Below are 23,395 nucleotides of genomic sequence, written 5' to 3'. Positions count from 1 at the left end.
AACTGCTGAAATACATCTGCTGCAGCCTAATGGACTTCTTTCCCCCACTGGAAGCAATATCTGGGTTGAATTTCAGTATGTTGTGGGACTGAATTAGAGCTTACCCATTATTTGGTCAAGTATTTGTTTTATGCTGTCATGAGGTTGCCAACACTCCCAAATGGCCCTGAAATTCCATTATAAGCCCAATGCTGAAATTATTTGTTTTGCTTTCATTACGATCCTAAATTGAGTGCATATGTGACCCCACATGTAAAGGTAAATAAGCTTTGACAAATGGCATACAAATCCTGCTCTTGTCTCCTCCTTGTTCATTTGACTGCATGCCAGAACGTGTGATAATGAAGGATGTTAAATCAAATAAGCATTTTCCATTTTTCTTGTGTAATCAATGTCAAATTATTTTTAAAAGGCTCTGTGTATGAATGGTTAATAATTGCTTTTTGTTCTTCACTGATGATTACTAGGTTATGGAGGCATAGCAATTTCTGATTAAAGCTCAAATTGGACTTGAAAACTGGGATTTGAGGTGTGAGGAGGGGCTTTATACAATGAATTTTATATGGATTTCAAATTATGTTCTATCTCTTGACTGTCAGGAAAAGATTAGGAATTATGCCTTTAAAGGTTTAATAATTTCATATGAATTGTTTCATTTACCTGATGAGGGTTTTTCGCATTCTATAACTGAATTAGTAATATCCCCTCAAAACTTTATAAGCCAAAACTCCAGGAAGGAATATTCCGTGATAGAGTTGCAGTACCTCTTGCCTATTTTTTCGATGTCAGATCTTGTTAATCTCATCCATGTTTGGGTAATTTACCAGTGAGACCTTCCCGTGTGAACTTTATAATTAATGAATTTATTATTATTATGAATTTAATTACATAACTATGTCACTTTGTTTTAATTAAGAATACATTTCCCCAATGGGAGCATCGTTTGACTAGCTTTAGTGTGCAAGGGCGTAACAGCAATTTCTTCCCCTCCACAAGCGTGGGTATTCTTAATTTCACCAACCACAATTTCACGGAAGTACAATGTGACCTTGAAAATAAGTGAATGACAATGATGGTCTGGTCTCTTTACCTATCACACCATGTAAATTGCAAAAGTGAATGCTCCATTACTACTTGTAGTTACCTCCAATCTCAACACAGCATATCACATTTCCTATACAATGTCCAGGGATAAAAAGAGCTCATGGCCACTCTAATCTGGGGGTTAATAGCAGCCTTTTATAAAGGGTGGTGAGGGTGAACGTCCTTTTTGCAAAGATGGGGGAAATGTCCAGAGATTATTAAGATGTGTTGCCAAGGCATAATGGGGTTCCAGCACATTACATACACCTCTCTATGTCATTAGGTTTTGTCGGGCATAAAAACACTCATTTTTACTAATATGGACAAACCATTCTTCATTGGCATGGTAATGACTTGGGAACTGAGTGCAGTCCAATCAAGTCATCACTATGTCATGGATGACCAGATTCATTTGCTGCACCACCATAGATGGCACTGTTGCACTGCTGACAGGCTGACTGACAGCCTGCTGATGTGCCAGCCATACAGCACAGATTGTGGTGTCACTCCAGATCTGTGCATTTGCTGAAAAGCTGTGGTTCCCGATTAGCATTTAAACAATCAATATTGAAAAGCTATCAAACAAATAAAACGTTTCGGCACATTTAGATGTTCACTTTGTTTGTGGACGCCAAACACAAATGTGATTGCCTTACTGTACAGCAAAATAATATTTGGGGTTTTAATATGATTTAAATGTAGGCACACACTTGAATAATTTAACTTGTTGTGATATGTTTGGGAAATTGGAAAAGTAAACATATTTAAATTTCACAAAAATAGTGTCTGAGGGAGCCTGTCTTAATTTCCAGTAGAGCTGCAGGTGCTTATTCGATGTGAATTATAGAAATATGAGGTGTCATTCACCTTGACAAGCCTATTTTCAGCCCTGTAATCTGTGCATGTCTTTATTATATAGAGGCAATTGTCAATTTCCTTTTTCTGACATTTCAATTGTTGCATGTACCAATTACTGTGAGGTTGTGAGATACAAATAAGCTAGACCAAAAAATATAATGAAAAACTAAAGGTTGCTCTATAATCAGAATCATTTTCAGATAAGCATTTCAATATTATGCCATATTGAGATCCAAATTGCTATTATATGAAAAATAAGATGAAGCTTGAGAGTTCTTGTTGACTATTGTATTAAGACATTTTATTTTTCAATAATATGAACACCATAAGTATATGCCTGATTTTTGTAATAACAGATTCATCTGAAAAGTGGATTTGAGCCTTCACAGGTAAATACTCAGTGTTCCTCTGTGGGCGTTAAACCCATAGGGTTAAACCACATCACTATGCTCTGGAGATGGAAATTAGAGCTGCATTTCAAAAGGATATAAAACACTTCAACAAGCTATTTATCGAAGCAAACTGCCTACACATGGCAGGTCACGCAGGCCTTCACCAGAGCCATCGGCCTGTCTGGTGGCTCTCCAATTTAACAAAGTGATGTTTTAATGAGCCAGGCTCCAAGAGAGAAAAATGCTATTCGCATTTGAGTTCCTCGCTGAAAAAGAAATGGCAGAACACCTGGTACTGAATAAATGCATGATAATGGCAGAACAACATACTGTAACCTGACGACAAAGAACATCATCTCGTTATCCTCATTAATCTGTCATAACTAAATCAAGGATACCGTTTCATATTTAAACTTACCATTACTTGCAAAATGATGGTTACATTGTTGTTTCAGTTTGCAAAGAAAATAACAATTGTAAATTGATTATTGACGTAATGACATACAGAATTATGCGATGAAAACATTGAGTTACCATCCCTCACAGTCTGGATGATAAGGATTACTTCTTTACCCCAGCCATAACAAGCATATCAAGCAGGCGACTTGGCTCCAGTGCTTTGACTCCTTTTAAGCATTTCTCCACTCTGATGCGCACGATCACAATGAAGTGTGATGTGTTCACAGATCAAGGACGCTCATACTCATATGCTGTGAGACTGGCCTCATTAGGGCCAGAAAGTTCTGTTTTTTAGACTTTATCCATGCCACAAAGGGGCTATGCATCCTTCCCTGAATCACATTGGCTGGTGCAAAGCACCACAATATAAACATGAAAGTTACTTTGGAAGGATGTTCTCTGCTGTGATTAACACACTGACCCAGGGTCATCATAAAATAAAAGATCAAACCATTAACTGTAAAGAAACATTATTTTTAATTAGTTGGTTATCAGTGTTATATTTAGGTTGACTAAAGGTGTGCTTACCACATGTCCAAAGCTCAGGCACATAAATGGAGAATGTATTATAATAAACGATACAAATATATACCGGGCATTCATGTTATTACCAGACCTTGTTAATAAAACGGAAATTCGTCAGCACATTCTCTGTACACTGCCAAGTAGAAAACAAAAGTGTATGGCAATGAGAGAGGAGATAACTGACTATTCTTTAAATATCATCAAATACATCACAGAACTGAATTCCTTCCAAGTGCCAAAGTGCTCACATCATCTATTGTCTGAATGCTTTCAACTAATCATAATATCAAATGTATGACTTCAGTTTTTATTTCTTAATGATAAGCCTTAAGAGCTTAAGTTAAAAAAAAGAAGTTAAAGTTAAAAGCCTTTTATTGTCATTATACACAGAGTATAACGAGATTCAGAGTGCACCTCTGTCCCAGCTTGTTAAGCATCAGAACATTTTTTCAAATATGTAGAATGCTGACAGCTACCAAGTGAAAGCTTATACCTGTAGTAAACATTATATTTCACATGTAGAAATGAATCATATTAACAAATACCTTATTTCAGTAGATTACAGTCTTGAACGCCAGGTTGGTTGTATCAAACGGCTGAACATGTGTCCTGCTCATTTCTTACACAAAAGTAAAAGACAAATGTCATCATATGTCTTTAAAGTATATTGTAGAAAAGTGTGAGGAAATATAGTTTATCTTTTACCTTCTTGATAAAATAAATAAGGTGTAAAGTGAATTGAAGACATCATATGCAAACCGGTGCCAAGCGCAAATGATCATCAATGATGTCACTTCCGGTGACAATTTCGAAAACGGATTAAAGTTTTTTTTTTTTAATGGTTCATTGAATACTCACCAGATGTTTAGAAGTGCATATGAGGATTCTGAAAATGCATTCAAAACAGCAGCAAGTGTTGTTAAATGACCTATTTTTATAAGACCGTGGATTTATCTGTGATGAAAACAGGTGCATGTTAACGTTAATTAGGCTAACTCATTATGATGATGACGTTACTGAAGAGACACACAAACGGTGACTAGCTTAACTGTAGTGCTAGCTTTTTTTTTTGCTAACTCACTGAAACTGCAGAAATGTTGCATACTTTTCTATTGAGTTATAATATTGAATTTATGTAACCCGTTAACATTAGCAGGGCATTGTTTTCATCTGTAGCTGTAATGGTTTAACTATAGCCTATTAGCTCTTAACTATTTACGTTAGCTTAGCTGACTTGTAAATGTTAGCTTTATTTAAAATGTTGTGAAAAAATACATAGCCTATGTAATAATAATATACTCGAAATACAGTTGGCCTTCATCCTAATATTTGTGTTTTCTATTCTTTTTACTTTAGGCCTTTGTAGTTCAGGGCTGATTTCAGGTCACGTTTCCAGAGTATGACGTTCTCATGGGTGAGTTTCTGAAATGGAAATGTATATCCACTGACCTACATGCCCTTTATAATCAGATTCCTTTTCCAAACAACTTGGACTCATCCCACACCGTTTTCTCCGTGATGTTTATAGAGTAGTCCATGTCTGTTCTTTTGTTAGATAAGACCAAGATTTTGTTTTACTATAACTGTCTTAGGTGAGATTTGACATGTAAAATACTTTAGATTAAGCTATGTTCAGCTATGTTTTTCATCAAAATCACATTGCTGTTTAATAGAGCCTGTTTAAAACTGTTAAGTTATAGTAGAGATCAAAGATATCTGTGATATTTCTGATGATATGGGCTTACCTACACTTGGTCATTTTTGTTGTTATAAACACCTTTATGTTTGCTTCAGGTCATACTGCTTTGTTCAATGGATTTAAAGGTTCCAGTGATTTATTTAGGTTCGTAAGATGTCTAAGTCAAATAATATTTTGTTTGTTAAAAGATTGCCTCGTTTGAAGTCATTGTGTCAAAACAGTAGGATGGTTATGGTATGAATATTACGATCTAATTGTTTTATCAGCCCATGTTGAAATAAAAAGTTCAGAAGGCAGAATTAAAATGAATTTTGTCAAACATGGATTTTGGGTAATATTAAACATGAATGAGTCATTTCAATCACTAAGCAGGCAATTTTTATGAAATTCAAACTTTTACTGTACTTCAGACCCACTTAATTGAGAACTCTGAAAAAAAGACTTCTGAATCCTTACAAGTTAGCGAACATAAGCTTGACATGCTGGCAAAAAGGAAAAATCTGTACTTGTTGCCTGCTACTCTGATTTGGACTCTGTGGAAATGTCTTAACTGTCACAATAATTTCAAACAATGGATTACACGTCTTAATGAGATGTGAGTGGTCATTTCAATTTATCACAGAATTAATATTTTGTCTTACATGTCTCTTTCTAAACTGAAAGCAGAAGTTAATTAAATAAAGTGGGATTGAGCATATCAATCATCTGGTCTCTTCAAGGGTCCACGTAGACCGCCAGAGCACATGTCATCATTCATTTTCAGCCAATTTGCCTGATGAATAAACAGCCCTGTTTGAACCCTTTTTTAATTTACATAAATCAAATTTCAGGTGAAATATTTCAAAACTCACCTTCACTCTCAGACAGCCTTCATTCTTGATGTTGTGACTGGAACAAACAGGTCTGCTGAATGATAGCAAAGGAGACTAAAGTCAGTTTCCAGGCTTTACTTGACAGCTCGCATACATATTTAATACAATCTTAGACACACTTGTGACCTTATTCGCATGATTTACTAAAACGGTCCCCTTCTATTTTGTGACTATGATGTATATTCGTAAAATGCCTGGAAAATTACTTTGATATAGCTTATGTTTCAGAAAGTCCGGTTAGGTAATATATTTCTGTTGTTTTGATAGGATTTAAGTTGTGTTGTTTTGGCTTAGCCTTTAAATTGCTCTGATTACGGTATCATTTGGTTTGACATTTGTCTACACATAAAATTAATAAGGAAATGTTTTGGTTTGAATGACACCAAGTAACAGATACTCAGAACTCGATTACCTTACCCTTTGAGACTTTTGTGGTTTGCTTCTTCTTCTAAAACTTCTGAGCTTGATATTTGTAGTTTTTTGCAATGATCTATAAACCATTTTGAGCAGTGAGGGAGATGTTTCCAACTTTCAGTTAAGAGGACAAAATGTAAAACAATAGAGAGCGGTCAAGAGAGAGTCAGGCCTGATGTGGAGGGGGAGTTAAAGTGTGTCAGTTAACAGAAATGAGACCACTCATGAAAGCTAGCGCGAGGCTGTAATAGGTGGTAAAACTGACACCCACTGTATTTTCACTTCATCACTATGTGCAATATGGACACCAGCTGCTTCGGAAATATCACACAAAGTACATGTAGGAGGGGGGGGGGGGCGGGGGGTAAAGCTGTAGATCTGAATTTCAAACTGAGGTGATCAAAGGAAGACTACAAAAAAGCCAGAAGTCAGATTTGAGGATTGGTTCTCTTTTTTTTATACACTTCTGAAAGAAAAAAACAGTGAGCTTAGAAATTTGATTTCAAATGGTTATGAAGGATTCATGCTATTGTTGGAACATACAGCGCGTCCAGATATTATTTTAATGAGTTTGCTGTCAGACTATCAACAACGCTGCCACAAGGCAATTACACATTTACTGTTTTCAAGATAACGGACTTTAGCATCAATGTTTGAATCTATCCTGTTCCCTGTGTAACTGTCTATTAGTTTTGACTCCTGAACGTGCCTACATCTGTGTGTGGAATATTTATCAAGTTATGATAACAATCGTGGGCCATGAAAAACTAAAAGGGATAAAATGACTTTCTGGAATAGCTGATATGGTAATCATAGGATGGCTTCAACACTAATTGCCACAGTGGGTTGCTCATTGTCACTAGGTTTGCATCATGTAAAATAGTGTAGAAAATGTCTTAAATTTGTGCATTAAGACTACTGGGGCTCCATATTCATCCTGGATTGCTTATATTACACGGCTGATTGACCATGACAGATCCTCTAGCTTTTACATTATTTTGCTATGAGATGAAACTGACTTTTCGTCACGCTGTCCAATAAACTCCTACAGAGGTTTTCAGTCTTCTGATTCAACTTTGCATTACCGCTTCTGATAAATGAAAGGACATGTCCTCAATCTCAAAGTCACCTCCGAGCCCTATGGTCAGTTTTGTAGATTGCATGCAATCCTGCGCTTAAGATTGGCTGGCTTTATTTGTAGTGCTTGTTTTGAGGTAGTGAGTGGCTGTAAGGCACAAACTGGTTGCAGACTTGACTGAGTATCAAATTGTCATTTCGAAAGTGACAAGGTGCTGATTTGCCCGTCTGGCACTGAGCGATTGGACATCACTGTTGACAAATGGGCAGTGGAACAAAACTGGCAGGATGCTAGGGAAGACAAAATGCCTTCAGCCAGATTCTTTTTTCTCTATCTGTTATCACAGCTGGACTACAGCTAGTTAAAATTCCTAAATGTACTGATGGTATAATCGTTTTGCTGCCAGCCGTTTCTTTGTCAAGCACACCTCTGGCAAATATTTATCCTCTTTGCTATTATTGTATTTTCTGTTTTTTTCACATGAAGTTTATAGAAAAAATTACTGTTCCAGTTTTCTATTAAAATACTATAGGATATATTGGTGGGTTTGCCTTTTTTTAAAAACTAAATTTATTGTATTTAATTGTTTATCCGCTGTTAAAGGTGGGGTAGGTAATTTTGGAGAAACCAGCTCGAGTGCGCTAGAATTTGAAAATACACAGCTGGAAAAAATCTGCCAGTTCCTTACAGAGCCCCCCTTCCGACATACGCGAGCGCGCACATGACCAATGGGGGCACGAGATAAGTTTGTTCACAGATGGAAGGCTGACAGGCAGGTAGGCCATCCAGTTATTTTAGCCCGGCTGGCTAAAATGATTGGTCGTGCTTTTTACAGTACTACGGCTTCCACAGATGACATTTTTTTAATGGATTTTTTGTCAAAGCATTTCAGATATTCATTGCTATTGGGATGTTAAGAGCATTCCATGGAATATAACAAAAAGTGTATCTCAAGCCGGTTTCTCAATCTTACCTACCCCACCTTTAATTATGGGGCATGTCATGAAGTAGTGATTTAAAAAAAAAAAAGGAACAAGGCATCTTAAGAAAGTAGAGCAGGCCTGAGTGGGCCCCTGGGTGTCATTACAAGACGGCAGTTGTAAGGGGATTAGAGCGGGAGGAATGAGATGCAGATTGCTGCAATCACTGCAGCATTTTCTGCATGTCATTCACAACCACTGCATCTACTGATGATGACCACTTCAACTTATCTTTATACGTTTTAACTATATTCATGATCAAAAACTTAAACTAAGTTGTAAATGCTGTAAAAATACACTGCGTACAATGTTTTTTCAGTATAAGTATTGATTGACAAATATGAATAATTTAAAAACTAAGGTTGTTTCAAGCTAATATCATACCACTATGAGTTTCTATAACATTCTCCATTTGGGTGCCAATACATTTTCTTTGCGTTGCTTGAGAGTCAGTATAAGAGGAGAACATATTCTTCCTTATTCACCAAGCGTCTGATCAGTTTATGAAGCTTACCCTGAATTTGCAAAGCAAATGCTGCAGACAGAACGTGGCCAGGTATCTGTCCCTGGAAACCCTCGCTGAATATATTTTGAAGACTATACTTGGAGCGGTAATGCACTTCCCCTGTCACTCTGACTGTTTTTGCTCTTGCAAAAAAGCAATCTAATAAAAAAGGCAAGAAGGTAACACAGCTGCCTCTGAGTCCAAACCAATCCCAGCTATTGCTACAGATAAGACTAAACTTATAATTGAAATAAAAGGGAGTCTGCATTTTGAACATATGTAAAATATAAGCTGCTATTTTTGTGTATCAAACAAACAAGCCTTGTATGTGGTTTAATAGATTGTCAGGTGAGCATAGAACGAATAGGCATTTTCTTTTCCTCCAGAATTGGTATTGATGTTGTTGATAATGACTAACTGCTACTGCCACAAAGGATAGATTTTGATTGTATTTTCCAGTTGTATTTATGAATTATTTTTTGTGACTGGTTGTCATGTCACACATGTTATCTTGTCAATAGATGGTACGCATCTAATAAGCCCTTGCTTCAACCTAAACCTGTGAGCATGCAGTGGCAGAACAGCACACACCTCCCATTAGGTGTGAGGTGAGAAACCAATTACCTGTAGATATGACTTGGGGCCAAAAATATCATTGTCAGCCTGTCACAATGTGAGGAAGGAGAATAAAAAGGGAATATTGACAAATCGCAGGGAACATGACAGAGTGTCTTATATTTTAGTTTCTTCCCAGCTCCCATAAGGACCAATCACCTCAGTACTACATACAACCTGTTGATCACTGATTGTTTGTTTCCTCCTGTTTTAAACCAGTCACCCATGGAAAGAAAACGTTAGTTAGAAGAGATGCAGCTTCTTGTCCAAGAGCACCACAGAAGGATGGAACCAAGGTATTTATTCTCTATGCCACATTATCACGTTTCCTTACCACACATAAAAACAAAACAAGCTTTTTATAGATAAACGTACACTAGCTGACTTTCTTTGAGCCACTTAGGGGCAGCAGGAAAGGGTTTGAAACAGCATTGAGTATTGATTTTCACCACGCTGCAAATATAAGACCAATAATAACTCCTTTAAGCTCCATTTTTTGTCTAATTGAACTTGTAAAGTAGATAAAGTCTGACTCCTTAGCTGCTGATTGTTCCACAGTGTTTACCAGGTAGGTAGTAGTCAACCATGTCCGTTTGCTGTTTTGTGATGGGCAGTCAGTGTAAAGTGAGTTTGAAAAGCTTTTTTAGCTCGAAAGTATATGTCAGATTGAATAAAAAATCAAGGGCTTGTCTCTAGTTTCCCTATTTTTGCAATGATGTTCAGCTATCATGCTGGAAGGAAAGGCAGGAGGGCAGAGATACCGATTTCTCTGCTGACAGTGGCTTCAATAGACCATAATGCAATACAGACACAAGATATGATAGAGTTTGAGTAAGGGATATGACTCTTACTTTTTCTTCACTGGAAAATGTGATCTCTTGCTCTCACTATGACTGTTGCTATCACGATCACAATCACTCTCCCCATCCAGCTGATGAGAAAAAGTTCACAGGAACTGTCAATAGTTTACAAAATGATCAAAATCACTAACTGAAGTACTGTAGACAAGGCAAGTCAATTGAAAGTGGGTATACCCAGAAAAAGTACATTTCAACTACACAATATAACACCTGCAAAGCAACATCAAAGGATGAGGATGTACAAGAGGATCTGTTCATGGTATTCCTTTTAAGATGGGAAAAGGAAAACAGGTCAGCAAGACTTGGTTGTCCATTTGATAAATCAGTTGCCATGGAGTCTATTAATTCAGTATCCTGCTTAGTCTGACTTGCTCCCAATGATTTATTTAGTTCTATTTTACAAAATATACCTAGCCTATAGTAGCCATGGCTATCAAACTAAAAAAGCAGTCCCGAGCTCTAGCTGCACAGGAAGTGAAAGCTATAAAGTCAGGACTCTGGGTGGCCTTGGTGAAAATCGAAAAGGCTTCCTACTCCCGCAGGCTCCATTTTATAGAGAGGCGAAGTCACGCCCATCTACTTCCGGTCCATGGGACCCCGGAAGCGAAAAATTATACATTGAATTCAATGGAGAGAGAAAACGTATCTTTTGATCCCGTTTGAATTGTGCCACGAACTACACATATGATGTTTGTCAATCTTAAACAATCATCTCCATGTCAAAAAAGTCACATTTTGTCGTAAAACTGTTGAAATATAAGACTATGAAAAATACGCGACTACAAAGACTACAAATCCCAAATCCCATTCTGGGTCGCGCATGTGATGTCACAGGCGATAATGCTCCAAGTGGTTGCGACTCGTAATTAAAGCAAAGAAGAAGATTTCATAACTGATTTATTCCCTCCAATAAATATAAGAGATTGCTCCAATAAATTCACTTTTACAAGATGCCTGTGTGCTTTGTACCATGTTGCAATCACAAGAGTGATCATACCACTTGCTCGTTCTATCGCTTCCCCTCTTATGAAAGGACCAGGAGTCGCTGGATCAGACATATCAGGTAATATCATAGGTAATATACATGTTGTGCATGGAACATAGTCACGTTAGCTACCTAGCTAGTAGCGACAAGTAGCGAGCACGTTAGTTAGCATTACATTACTTAGCCTTGTCATTTTTAGTAGCCTTACCATTAAGTTATTATTTTATTACATGAAGTACACCAAAATGTTAAACAGTAAGAGTAGTCATCATGGTAAGTATTTCGTGAAACATTTGAAGAGTGGCCTACTGCGCCCTCCACCGGGTGCTAAGGAAGCAGTTCAGGGAGAGTCGAAGGAAGGCAGGCAGGCAGGGAGCTTTGCATGACATTCTTCTGGACATGTGTCATTGTGATGACAGTGAGGGTGAGTCAATCTGTTGGTTGGAAAGACAGTAGTTGAGTGATTATTGAGAGAAAATTATTAAAATAGATAATTATTCAGTGTTGTTACTTTAAAGTGTTGTTACTGACCTTTTTCTCTTTTATTTTCTTTACCTCACCTGTAACTGCTGAGACCCTGAGGAACATGCACACTGGACTGACCTGCTCTGGCAACCTGATTTCCACTGTACGTAATAGTATTTGGTTATGGTATATTATTTATATACATCAAAGGCACAATGCACCCCCCAGAGAGACACATGTATTGAGTGTGATATTTTGCATAGGTCATGTGAAATCATCTTTACATACTAGAAAACTGTAGGAGCGGCAACTTGTTTTGAAATTGAATTTTTAATATCCGATAATAAAGTTGATCTGTTTTCTTTATTCTTCTCTCTTCCCAGCTCCATCCATCACCATTCTCTGTTCCTGCAGGTCCTGCTTGCTAATAAATGCTTTATTTTTTTTACAGTTACAAATAAAGTCAATGTATTGTATGCCATGAAGTTGTGCTTCATTCTGAGTCAATAATAAATTCATTCTGCCTTCAACTGCAAAATGATTGTGGACTGCACCGACATCCATGTAGCTGCCCCCATTAAGATGAACCAAGCAAAGCTGACACTCAACATACAGCTGTGCTCTTAAGTTGACATGAAGAATTTGTGAAATATTGGTAATTATTTGGAAAAAATGACTGACGATGCAGAAAACTTTTTTTATTTAGGAACAGTGGTCAGGTGAAGCATTTATCACTACATGTGTGACACTCTTAAAAGGCCAAACACACTGGCCAAACACACCTCGTTTACAACTCCCCAGTTGACAGCCATGACTCCGTCTAAATTGTACCCCCCAAGCACCCTCTTCATGAGGAACGCGCATGGAGTGGATGAAAGTCCCGACCTCAGCACAGCACCAAAATTGCTGGCTGTCAACCTGCCCTGCCTGTGTAACTGCCACTGAGGATTTGTCCGCTGTCCTACGGTGGCTGTCTGGATGGCAGCTTGCTGGTCTCTGCTCAGTCGCATTGAGGCAAGAATTGCCTCAAGCCCCCGACCCCCACGCTCCTTCACCAGCTCCGGCACGTTGAAAATGGCCTGATGTTGAGGCTGCAGCTCTGGCTCAGGTGACAAAAGCCATGCCATGCCACGCTGCGCCCCTCAGTGCAGACCTGAACAAGTCTACTTCCTCAGTGGCGATGTCTCTGGCCAGTGGGTTGTATGTCTCCTCTTGCTGTTGGTAGAGTTGAGACACCGGCTGGACTACTTTTGAAGTGCCAGGCTTCCTCCACTGGCACTCAACTTCTGTGGAGCTGATCTGCCACATGGCAAATATTGCCAATGCTGCAGCGTGGCTGCATTTGTACATCCCCCGTGCACAACCACAGACAGCGCTCTGCATCACGCCATCCTCTCCCATGTAGATCTGTACAAATAAAGTAAGTACCATGTTTGTTAACATGCTATAATAGATTGAATGAGCAATACAAGGATGGTCCAGATCTGGGGGTGGGAGGGTTTATTTTTCCATAGTTTTGTCCTCTTGTCTGATTGTTGTTGTTTGTTTTTTCTGAATTTTTTGTAATTTGTGTTGTATTGGTTGTGATTGTACATTGTATTTTTTTAAATGTGTATTACATTTTTGAAAAACATTTGATCAACAAAAAAGGATTTGGTCAGGATCTAGACTCAGTGTGTAGTTTATGAATTAATCAATGCTCTCTACATTAGGAAAACATACCAGTGTACCAGAGGGAGTCACACACAGCTGTGCCTAGATAACCAAACAAATTGACAAGATAACCAAAATCCTTGAATCTACACACAGCAAATAAACTGAAATGACACAACGAGATGTAAAAAGGAGATCACACATATAGTCGATATAAAACTGGCCGCTTCAATCTGAAGAGCAACTAAAACAAAACACGGGAGTGTACCTTGTTCTTGTGAACACTAATGTTATCCACAGCATACACACCCGTATACAGTACACCCGTTCTAGGTTCTGATTGGCTCTCTAGGTTGGCATTCTAGCTCCTGACTGGCTGTCCAGGTTGTCAATCACAGCCGTGGTTCATATTATGCTAGTCGACTCGTAACATCGCTAAACTTTTTTTCTTGACGGTTTTTCTCAGTCAACTAATGCTATTGATAACAGTAACATAAATTAACACAGCCCTGCACACTGCATTCATTATATGCCGGGTCTGTGGTTCATCATCTTCTTTTTCATTCTCCTCCTTATTGACTGACATTAACCTTAAACATTGCACTCATATTACTCACCGAAACCTTGTAAAGCCGGTCCCGCATGCTGGCTCTTACAGAACCGACTAACTCCCCTTTCGTGTATGTACAGCTCTCAACGTGCCCAGACTTGTAGTGATTTTCACATCGTTTCATACTTTTATTCTCATTCTGAAAGAATGAGGTGAAATGTGCCAACGTGACGGTCATCTTTGTGTTGGTGACGCGTATTGTGCGGGACCAGAGACATGTAGTTCACTGAGCGGCTTAACACAAAAAAATGTGTTACTTCACAGTTTTACGACACATTTTAATTTTTTTGACTTGCAAAATGTTCTTTTAAATTGACAAACATCATATGTGTCATTCGTGGCACAATTCAAACGGGATCAAAAGATACGTTTTCTCTCTCCATTGAATTCAATGTATAATTTTCCGCTTCCGGGGTCCCATGGAGGCTCCCGGAAGGGGAGGGACTTCGCCTCTCTATTACTGTCAGTATTTAAAATGTGCTATGCTGCAGTATGGAAAGAGGATGAATCCACAGCTGTGTAACAGTGTGTACAATCAGTGTAAGTAGTGATGATCTGCTCAGGTAACCATTTCATTTTCACAGGACATAAACTGATAGCAGCAGCTGAGACTGACGGCAGGATTTATATCCTGACACTGATATGTACATCATTCTGTATCAGCTTCCCTTGAAATGGAACAGACGGATATGTGTCTGCAGCTGTGCAAATTCCACAAAAAGTGCACTTGTATTCTTGAAGAGAGGATAGTGCTCTCTTTCAAAGGCTGGATATTTTATGGTTCACATCTTTTATGACACATGAGATGGAGCAGAGGGATAGGGGTCCCATGGACAGATGAGACATTGAGATGTATAAATGAAAATGCTGTGTCCATTTGTCTTGTCAGTAGTGGACAGGACAGCCAATCAATCTGTAATGACCCTCTCTCTTGTCTTAATAATGGTGTCATATATAATGATGAAACTAATGTAATGTCAGAAAGTATTGTGGCTCTTGTCTCAGATTGTGTCTGTTAATCAGAATGGGCTGCTTTTGAACCTCATCAGGTGAAGTGTTCTAGCTCAATACAGAGGCTTTAAACAATATTAATGAAAACGGGTATTCACTTTCTGTCTTGACTGTGTTAGTTATTGCAACATTATATAATAGTGTCATGATTCATGAGTTGCCACATTTTATAACCAACAAATAATTACTATATTGACTTTCTAGAAAAACAATTGACACAGATGGAAATCAAGCAGATTAGATTTCTCTCATTCTATTTTATTTTATTTTACGTGTGCCACCAGGTCAGATTTCACAGAAAATCTGCTGGATGGAGAATCAACTGTTTAGAAAATGAATTGACTCAAAGTAAGGTTGTTTTGATATGTAGCATTAAATGTTGCAATTAGAAGACAGTCCTTTGTATTCCTGTGCTTTCACTTATTTACACATGTGTCATTTCACAACACTGAATTTGGAATATGTGCAAAATTAGCTTAGTTTTTTGTATGGAATGCGTTTCAGATACAGTAAATAGGAATTGTCTTGTCTGACGAAACAGTGCAGTTCATAAGGCTTATTGTTTTTTAAACACTAAATCCAAAAACTGCTGTGAAAGATGTGCTGAAAGCGATAACAACAAGAAACAAGGTAATAGGAAACAGAGTCTTAATTCAATTAAAAAAAGCACCAAGAAAGAATAATTGATTTCTTCTGTACAATTTAAGCCAAGTTCCCACAAGCAATTTCATAATGGTGTGAGTGTCTTGAATTATAGGATATTTGTTGGAGCATATTTGGGTAACATACCTCTGTTATAATGAGTAATGCATTTGGTTAATGATAACGTATTGGATGTTAAACTCTCCTGGATATCACTGAGACATTATTCTTTGTCAAATTATTCTAAGAGCAGCACTAAGAATTAGGAAGAGGAATATGTAGAATTTTTAAGTTGGAGAAGCTAATATAATTATAATTTCCATCCATCTGCTGTTAGCTTTTACCAAGAACGGTAAAGCCACTCATCATGATTCATATGAACCATAGAGGTAAAGAAACTTCACTTATTACCTTTGCTAAATGCACTGTATTGCATTAAATAGTGCCTCCTCCTTTTTATAATAGGTTCTTGTAGAGTGTAGATCACTCCTCTCCACTGGCTCTAATAAATGCTAAAACTTATGGTGGATGACCAAAATAATGAGAGCTTTGGGGCAGGCGTATTTTCTCCTGCTCCAGCAGACATCTAGATGTTAAAGAAACCGTCTTTCTCTCAGTCTTGTTCAATGTCCTGTCACAGTGCATTTTTAGTTTTAGCAAACTGTCTGTTGGGGTTCGTCTGGCTTGGCTGACGTGGTCTTTGTTCTGTGGACTGTTATATCAAAAAGAGCAGGGGGTAGAGTAATGCTGCTCCCTGAGAGGTGAGCCTTTAACCTCAGCACAATAAAGTGAGGCATCACAATTCAAAGGGCCGCCCTACAGTCTGTACACAGAAATCTGTTCAGTCATGCGTCACTGTCACCCACATTCTTTGTGCCATCAGATTTCTGTCGTGTCGTAAATACTTCAATCACAGCATGTCTCCCCTCGAGGAATAGAACTTTCTTGAACCAAAGCAGAGGGCAGGGCGGTTTCACATTCCAGCCAACAGCTCATCCATCAGGTTGAGCAATAATGGCACCTTCTGTGTCCTAAGAACAGTTTTCATAAGACACAGAGGACTTGACTTTGTGTTAACAACAGCAGTGTATCAAAAGGTGCCTGCATTGCATGGCATGTTCCTCCGTGTTTCTAAAAGTAATTTCAAATAAAGGACGATTTGGAATTTATTCTCTTTTATGAAGCTGCTGCTGACCATTGACCGTTTACAGATGGTCGAGCAAGGTTTGATGACACCCATTGGTTTTCACTTAAGGGGCCGCAGCATCTTGGTTCTGTTCAGAGCTAGGACCTGAAAAATAAGGATTGTGGGATATTGCCTTTCACACTCTGGAAATGTGTGCCATTATCTCTGATTGCAGCAAAGGCTAGCTTTTCTGAAAACACCTTTCTTCTACTTCCCTAACTAGCTAGATACTGCCAACCCAATTATTAATTTACCGCAGACTTCAGTAATTGTGAATACATATTAGAAGTAAATGTATGCTGACTGACTCAAGTTTGATGTAAGTAATGGCAGCAACTGTAATGTAACTGGAATTCGGGAAGATTGTCATATAGTCCACCTATGACAATGTTCCCGAATTACATTACATTGTTGCGTACAAGTAAAATGTACCTTGATATAACTTGGAGCCTTGAATCACCACTGCACTATGCTTCAACTTTATTATAAAACGCTATGCTTGACAGCGTCAATGCATTATCATTCGGCTCTCGTGTCAGAGCAATGCGCTACAGATGAATGGCTTTACATAACACCAAAAGGTCATCTCTGAGAAAGGACAGAAAAAGCCAAAACTGCACTATAAAAAAAAAAGACAAATACAATTATTTGCATAGTCACAATAAACAAATAAGAAGGGAGAAGAGTTCTCTGTTGCTTTTTCACTATTTGTCAAGATGAGGGATATATATGATATTAATCGAGTGAAGAATAGCGTTATGGCCTTATATTTTATCAGCACAATCCGCTGTTCTGGCCTCATTATTTGGAGTGCTAAACAAAGATGTTGCCCCCATGTCACTGCGCAATTTAGGAAACATCAAACTTAGACAATATCTTCAGAGATGAGGTCAGCAGAGAATTGTTTGTGTCTTTGTTTATGACTGTGCTTCATTGGGGTAACTTCCAAACCAAAAGGGAGTGGTTATCTCAAATTGAACATGTGACATATCAGCTTAGTATCTCAACAATTAGATGACAGCGTAAGATATGTCCAGCCACACTCTGGAAGGCTTTTACCCGGAGATGTTGCTGCCTTGCATTATGCTAAATAGTCAAACCAATCGGTGCACCACATGGATGATCCTGCCTGCTGTTGTCATGGAAATCATTTCAGAGTGAATGGTATACGTCAATTAAACTATACTCCTTTATCTTTAAATTACCTGCCAGAAGAAAAGCTACTATGTATTTGACTAAATAAGGATTCTTTCTGTCTTCATGTATTATCCCATGTTTGTTTACCCTGTTGTCCTTGGACATCGTATCCTTTCAGTCTTTCATTTGGAAGAGTAGTCAGATTAAAGGCCAGAGATCACCAGAGTGATTTAAGTACTCTACCCTAAATGACTTGGCATATTAGGCTTTAAAAGGGATTTTCATTTGTGCTGTTACTATGCTGTGATTTAGGTCCAACACTTTTACCAGCAGCACTAGTGTGAAAAGTTGCAGTGAGTTTTTGAGCTTTGTTTTTGAAGCTTCTGGGGTTACCAATTGATGAACTCATGTAGTTCAAATATTCGGAATAACTAGCTATAAAACACACTCCTAAACCAAAGATTTAAATAAGTGATGTTCCTATTTATCATAACAACATTGAGTTTACGTTTCAATTACAAAACCTTATATTTATCCACAAACCTAATAGATTCTTTCCCATAGGCTAACAATTAATTTTATTATCGTTTCTTGATAATCATGCATGGTCACAACTTAAGGGCCCATTTCCCCTCCCGCACAGCAGTTAAGTCCCTTTTCATTTTCTTGTGGGATTAAATGGTTGGCGGCATTATTTACATTAAATATTCTGGACCACTGCACCATAACCTACATAACACATATTTTCCGTCTGAACTTTATTTTGGTCTATACTAGGTAAACAAAAGATAATTTTGACTTCCCTTGTGGCCTTTATGAGCAGATGCAAAAATGAAATTAATTAAAATAAGTAATCAGTGCTTTTGTATAGAAAATGACAGATTGTTTGCATGTTTGCAAGAGTTCTATATCTACAGAGACATCAGAGGAAGGAAATGTATTTACTGCTTCCCCCTCCCCCACTTGTTATGTACATTAAATCAGAGTATACTGGTCCTTAATCTAGTGAGAACAATGTGTATCTTTCATCATATATTCCCCAATGTCAACTAATTTATATGATTTTATATTTTTTCATTTGATGGTAAGAATAATCAAAAATGCTTTCATGTATGTCAAATTCCCAAAACCAATAACCGGTTCACGGACAGTATATACGTTTAAAAAGAAAGACAGAAGATGATATTAGTTGTGTTTCTTTGGACAAAATGTGATTAGAGAGGTTCCCCATGTCCTGTAAATATCCTCTCTGACTGATAGCTTGCACAGCAGACAGCAGCTTAGTAAGGCAAAGCCTCTTATATTCCTGTGCATTGCTTTCTCTAGACTTGATAACCTGCATTACAATTCATCAGTATGCTAACAACGTGAACATTTGCATAAATGAGTGTTATTCTTTTCAGTTATGTTTGACCAGCAGTGCCTGTAGGACTGCAAAACCTTAGCTGAAAAAGGATGCATCGCACCAAATATATGAATAAGGCTAACTGCTTTGGTATATAAATACTTGACAGGTAAACCAATGAGTCATGTGTGATGGTAACATGTATTTCTCATTATTGACAATGAACGGTTTACTGCAAACTTGCTAACGGTTGGGTTAGTTTAGCAATAAACGAGAGTTTAATAAAACTAAAAGCATTACATTTTCCAGTAAATCAAATTCAAAGTAGAGCTCTGTCTGACCTGCATACATTTTGAGTGTGGGTGTAATGTTGACAGACACTGCTGTTCCACAGCTGGTTGCAAAACAGAAACAAATGAGTAACTCAGATTAGGAGAGAAGTAGAAAAATTGTGGAGGATGAGCTGTGCAACTGCTTGACAAAACTTAACTATAAATTAATACATCGTTGTTACAATTGTTTGCCTTACTATTTCAGTTCTTAAACAAATCATCAAATAGGCAATTTGCTGCGTTCAAAGTACACATTTAATAGAAGAAAGCAGTACATTTTCTTCCAGCAGCTTGGCCTTGACCATAGACTGTATACACACACCTGTCTTTGACTCAGCTCTGCACCCATTACAAAGAAGAGAACAAACTCGATATTCATTCCTTCAGATGAAAAGTTGCTGTAACCTTATCAAACCTCCTTTTAAGGCATTTATGTTATTATTTATTTAATAGTATCTCAGGGATCATCTGATATGGCTTGAATCTCATAACTTAAAATTATTCTCTCCTTTATCATGTCTTAACATACAAAACTGAAATGCAAACGAGTGGTTTCCTCTCGTTCCATTTAACATTCTAATATTATTTAGTGCCATTGACATCATTATATTGTCTGTTTTGGCTTCTTTTTGTGGAGATATTATATATATATATATATATATATGTGTGTTTGTGTATATATATATATGTGTGTGTGTGTGTGTGTGTGTGTGTGTATATATATATATATATATATATATATATATATATATATATATATATATACAGTGGGGCAAAAAAGTATTTAGTCAGCCACCAATTGTGCAAGTTCTCCCACTTAAAAAGTTGAGAGAGGCCTGTAATTTTCATCCAAGGTATACCTCAACTATGAGAGAGAAAATGAGAAAAAGAAATCCAGAAAATCACATTGTCTGATTTTTAAAGACTTTATTTGCAAATTATGGTGGAAAATAAGTATTTGGTCAATAACAAAAGTTCATCTCAATACTTTGTTATATACCCTTTGTTGGCAATGACAGAGGTCAAATGTTTTCTGTAAGTCTTCACAAGGTTTTCACACACTGTTGCTGCTATTTTGGCCCATTCCTCCATGCAGATCTCCTCTAGAGCACTGATGTTTTGGGGCTGTCGCTGGGCAACACGGACTTTCAACTCCCTCCAAAGATTTTCTATGGGGTTGAGATCTGGAGACTGGCTAGGCCACTCCAGGACCTTGAAATGCTTCTTCCACTCCTTTGTTGCCCGGGCGGTGTGTTTGGGATCATTGTCATGCTGCCAGCCACGTTTCATCTTCAATGCCCTTGCTGATGGAAGGAGGTTGTCATTCAAAATCTCACGATACATGGCCCCATTCATTCTTTCCTTTAGACGGATCAGTCGTCCTGGTCCCTTCGCAGAAAAACAGCCCCAAAGCATGATGTTTCCACCCCCATGTTTCACAGTAAGTATGGTGTTCTTTGGATGCAACTCAGCATTCGTTCTCCTCCAAACACGTCTAGTTGAGTTTTTACCAAAAAGTTATATTTTGGTTTCATCTGACCATATGACATTCTCCCAATCCTCTTCTGGATCATCTAAATGCTCTCTAGCAAACTTCAGACGGGCCTGGACATGTACTGGCTTAAGCAGGGGGACACGTCTGGCACTGCAGGATTTGAGTCCCTGGCGGCGTAGTGTGTTACTGATGGTAGCCTTTGTTACTTTGGTCCCAGCTCTCTGCAGGTCATTGACTAGGTCCCCCCGTGTGGTTCTGGGAGTTTTGCTCACCGTTCTTGTGATAATTTTGACCCCACGGGGTGAGATCTTGCGTGGAGCCCCAGATCGAGGGAGATTATCAGTGGTCTTGTATGTCTTCCATTTTCTAATAATTGCTCTCACAGTTGATTTCTTCACACCAAGCTGCTTACCTATTGCAGATTCAGTCTTCCCAGCCTGGTGCAGGTCTACAATTTTGTTTCTGGTGTCCTTTGACAGCTCTTTGGTCTTGGCCATAGTGGAGTTTGGAGTGTGACTGTTTGAGGTTGTGGACAGGTGTCTTTTATACTGATAACGAGTTCAAACAGGTGCCATTAATACAGTTAACAAGTGGAGGACAGAAGAGGCTCTTAAAGAAGAAGTTACAGGTCTGTGAGAGCCAGAAATCTTGTTTGTTTGTAGGTGACCAAATACTTATTTTACACCATTATTTGCAAATAAATTCTTTAAAAATCAGACAATGTGATTTTCTGGATTTTTTTTTCTCATTTTGTCCCTCATAGTTAGTTGAGGTATACCTAGGATAAAAATTACAGGCCTCTCTCATCTTTTTAAGTGGGAGAACTTGCACAATTGCTGGCTGACTAAATACTTTTTTGCCCCACTGTATGTGTGTATGTATGTATGTATGTATATATATATATATGTGTGTCTGTATAAACATATATATATATATATATATATATATATATATATATATATATATGTGTGTGTGTGTGTTCATTTTTAATTGAATAGCTGACAATGGACCAAAACAGGAATTGTGTATATAGAAAGAAGAGTAACATGCTATTAAAACTCCCTGGTTACTTCACATGTGAGACATGGCTTGGCAGATACATGACATGTGCCTTCGACAACCAGCCCAGCAGGATGTCCTCTGCTTTTTTTCTTTTTAGCAGCCAATTATATTCTGGGACAGGACTTCACGACACAGTATGTTAGGGAGCAGTGAATGATGTCCTCTACTTCACAACACTGACAGATTACTGACACATACTGCAGTCCAGTGGAGATGGTATAAAAATAGCTTATGACATATCTTGATACATTAATTGCTCCCACATTCAATAATTTCCGTTACATGTATTAATGCAACAATATTCTCCTAACAGCCCTTTTTGAGAATTTCCGTTCTATTATATAAAATAACCTGCAGCATAAAGATAGCTTTATTCTGTTAGTATGGTGTCTTAGCTTGTTTACTTAAAGTGCTTCAAATGATTGACATGGTATAATCCATGCTTGCTTAACCATCTAAAACACGCCCACTTCTGCTGGCAGTAGCTTCTAAGAAAAGCTCTCACACGAGAATTGAAAATGCATATGTAATAAAAATAGTTTTGGACATAATTTCTGTGCACATCTTGTCTGCCTCTGTGCTTTTTGTTTATATATCAATTCCCACAGAGGTAACTCTACTGCAAATAAATTAAATTCCATTATGTTATTAATAAAGGCATTCTGCAGTGCGTATTGACCAACATTGAAGAGAGTGCTTCTCATTACTTTTGGTAATGGCACATCAGCACTAATTGAAACAAGTACTGCTGTTCACTTTGGGAGGAGCTATTAATGTTATTTGTTCAGAGTGAAGGAAACACCATCTTTGATTAGCTTTCATTATTCTAAAATCTGAACTAGCGGGTACCAAAGCTGAAGTTAATCCTGTGCAACTACTCACTCAAATGACTTTCTTTCACGCTAGGCAATTGATCTGCATTTTTTTCTCTCTGCTAATTATTCATTATTTTATTTATGAAACAGCCTGGCTCCTGCTAATATTCATTTGCATTTTTCATTAACATTTAGCTATTTATTTACTCATCTAGCTGACATTCTGTATTAAAAACTATTCATGGTGCATTACATGGGTACAGACAAACAACAACAAATGTGCTTATCTACTTCAAGTGCTACGGTTTGAATACAGT

The 23,395-nt window shown here is 37.8% G+C and overlaps 2 long non-coding RNA genes across 8 annotated transcripts in view; both read left to right on the top strand.

Moving 5' to 3' along the window:
• The first annotated feature begins 4,131 nt into the window (after positions 1-4,131).
• The window catches only part of LOC307038056, a 64,904-nt gene continuing 45,640 nt past the window's right edge, over positions 4,132-23,395 (top strand). For 2 of the 7 annotated variants that reach the window (XR_013807867.1, XR_013807869.1), the window contains exons 1-4: positions 4,132-4,352; positions 4,674-4,731; positions 9,387-9,473; positions 9,700-9,776. This is a non-coding gene — a long non-coding RNA (uncharacterized lncRNA). Of the gene's footprint in view, positions 4,353-4,673; positions 4,732-9,386; positions 9,474-9,699; positions 9,777-14,637; positions 15,431-23,395 lie in introns of those variants that run through there. The other 5 variants (XR_013807871.1, XR_013807873.1, XR_013807870.1 and 2 more) reach the window with 5 other exon arrangements.
• Positions 10,928-12,271, top strand: LOC307037629. The gene is made up of 2 exons (XR_013807731.1): positions 10,928-11,953; positions 12,174-12,271. It is a non-coding gene; the product is annotated as an uncharacterized lncRNA (long non-coding RNA).

This window comes from Notothenia rossii (genome assembly GCF_949606895.1).
Source record: "Notothenia rossii genome assembly, chromosome: 4".
Taxonomy (NCBI): Eukaryota; Metazoa; Chordata; class Actinopteri; order Perciformes; family Nototheniidae; genus Notothenia; species Notothenia rossii.
The sequence above is the reverse complement of the archived record's forward strand: the minus strand, read 5'-3'. Positions and strand labels throughout refer to the sequence as shown.